This window comes from Monodon monoceros, unplaced genomic scaffold (assembly GCF_005190385.1).
Source record: "Monodon monoceros isolate NGI ecotype Baffin Bay Population unplaced genomic scaffold, NGI_Narwhal_1 Super_Scaffold_13, whole genome shotgun sequence".
NCBI lineage: Eukaryota > Metazoa > Chordata > Mammalia > Artiodactyla > Monodontidae > Monodon > Monodon monoceros.
The window spans coordinates 6,919,440-6,921,440 of NW_021703769.1; the positions used below are offsets into that span (position 1 = coordinate 6,919,440).

At 39.7% G+C, this 2,001-nt stretch overlaps 1 non-coding gene across 1 annotated transcript; it reads left to right on the top strand.

Annotated features, from left to right (window-relative positions):
• The first annotated feature begins 210 nt into the window (after nt 1-210).
• Nucleotides 211-336, top strand: LOC114895094. Its single transcript, XR_003793405.1, has one exon. It is a non-coding gene; the product is annotated as a U6atac minor spliceosomal RNA (small nuclear RNA).
• Nucleotides 337-2,001: the final 1,665 nt, after the last annotated feature.

The following is a 2,001-nucleotide window of genomic DNA, read 5'->3' on the forward strand; positions in this document are numbered from 1 at the left end:
GAAATGACATTTGAAGCAAGGCCTGAAAGATGAGCAAGAGTCCCCACAGGAAGATACAGGAAAAGTGACTCCAGGCAACAGGAGTAGCATTTGGGGAGGATTAAAGCAAGAGAAAAGGACTGGCCTGATCTTGGGGCAGAGTGGAGGCCAATATGACAAGAGCAGGGACTAGCAAACTACTTCTGTAAAAAACCAGATAACAGTGTTTGTTTGTTGTATGAAAGGAGAGAAGGTTAGCACTCCCCTTGACAAGGATGGAAGAGGCCCTGGGGCCTGACAACGCGCATACAGTTAAGGCAGTGCTACCTACTTCATGGCATCTAACCACTGTTTTTATATGTATACGTATAGCTGATTCACTTTGTTATACAGGAGCAACTAACGCAGCAATGTAAAGCAATTATACTCCAATAAAGATGTTAAAAAAAATACTGTGTTGTTAGAAGAAAAAGAAAGATGTATTTAGAGTTATGTAAAGCATATTGCATATTTAGTACATATCATCAGAATAAAATGGAGAAATTTTTTAAAAAGCCAGATAATAAATGTTCTAATCTTTATGGGCTGTGCAGCAGCCCTGCCTGTCTCAACTCCTCTGTAGTTGCAGAGCAAAAGCAGGCATAGACAATACGTACTGTAAATGAATGGGGTGGCTGTGTGCCAATAAAACTTTATTTGCAAGAACAGCCAGCAGGCTGAATTTGGTCTTAGTTTGCCAATTCTTGGACAAGAACGTGAGGAGTAATGGTACTGGCACAAAAACAGAAAGATAGATCAATGGAACAGGATAGAAAGCCCAGAGATAAACCCACGCACATATGGTCACCTTATCTTTGATAAAGGTGGCAGGAATGCACAGTGGAGAAAGGACAGCCTCTTCAATAAGTGGTGCTGGGAAAACTGGACAGGTACATGTAAAAGTATGAGATTAGATAACTCCCTAACACCATACACAAAAATAAGCTCAAAACGGATTAAAGACCTAAATGTAAGGCCAGAAACTATCAAACTCTTAGAGGAAAACATAGGCAGGACACTCTATGACATAAATCACAGCAAGGTCCTTTTTGACCCACCTCCTAGAGAAATGGAAATAAAAACAAAAATCAACAAATGGGACCTAATGAAACTTCAAAGCTTTTGCACAGCAAAGTAAACCATAAACAAGACCAAAAGACAACCCTCAGAATGGGAGAAAATATTTGCAAATGAAGCAACTGACAAATGATTAATCTCCAAAATTTACAAACAGCTCGTGCAGCTCAATAACAAACAACCCAATCCAAAAATGGGCAGAATACCTAAATAGACATTTCTCCAAAGAAGATATACAGACTGCCAACAAACACGTGAAAGAATGCTCAACATCATTAATCATTAGAGAAATGCAAATCAAAACTACAATGAGATATCATCTCACACCAGTCAGAATGGCCATCATCAAAAAATCTAGAACCAATAAATGCTGGAGAGGGTGTGGAGAAAAGGGAACACTCTTGCACTGCTGGTCGGAATGTGAATGGGTACAGCCACTATGGAGAACAGTATGGAGGTTCCTTTAAAAAACTACAAATAGAACTACCATATGACCCAGCAATCCCACTACTGGGCATATACCCTGAGAAAACCATAATTCAAAAAGAGTCATGTACCACAATGTTCATTGCAGCTCTATTTACAATAGCCCAGAGATGGAGACAACCTGAGTGCCCATCGTCGGATGAATGGATAAAGACGATGTGGCACATATATACAATGGAATATTACTCAGCCATAAAAAGAAACGAAATTGAGCTATTTGTAATGAGGTGGATAGACCTAGAGTCTGTCATACAAAGTGAAGTGGGTCAGAAAGAGAAAGACAAATGCCATATGCTAACACATATATATGGAATTTAAGAAAAAAAAATGTGAGGAACCTAGGGGTAAGACAGGAATAAAGACACAGACCTACTAGAGAATGGACTTGAGGATATGGGGAGGGGGAGGGGTGAGCTGTGA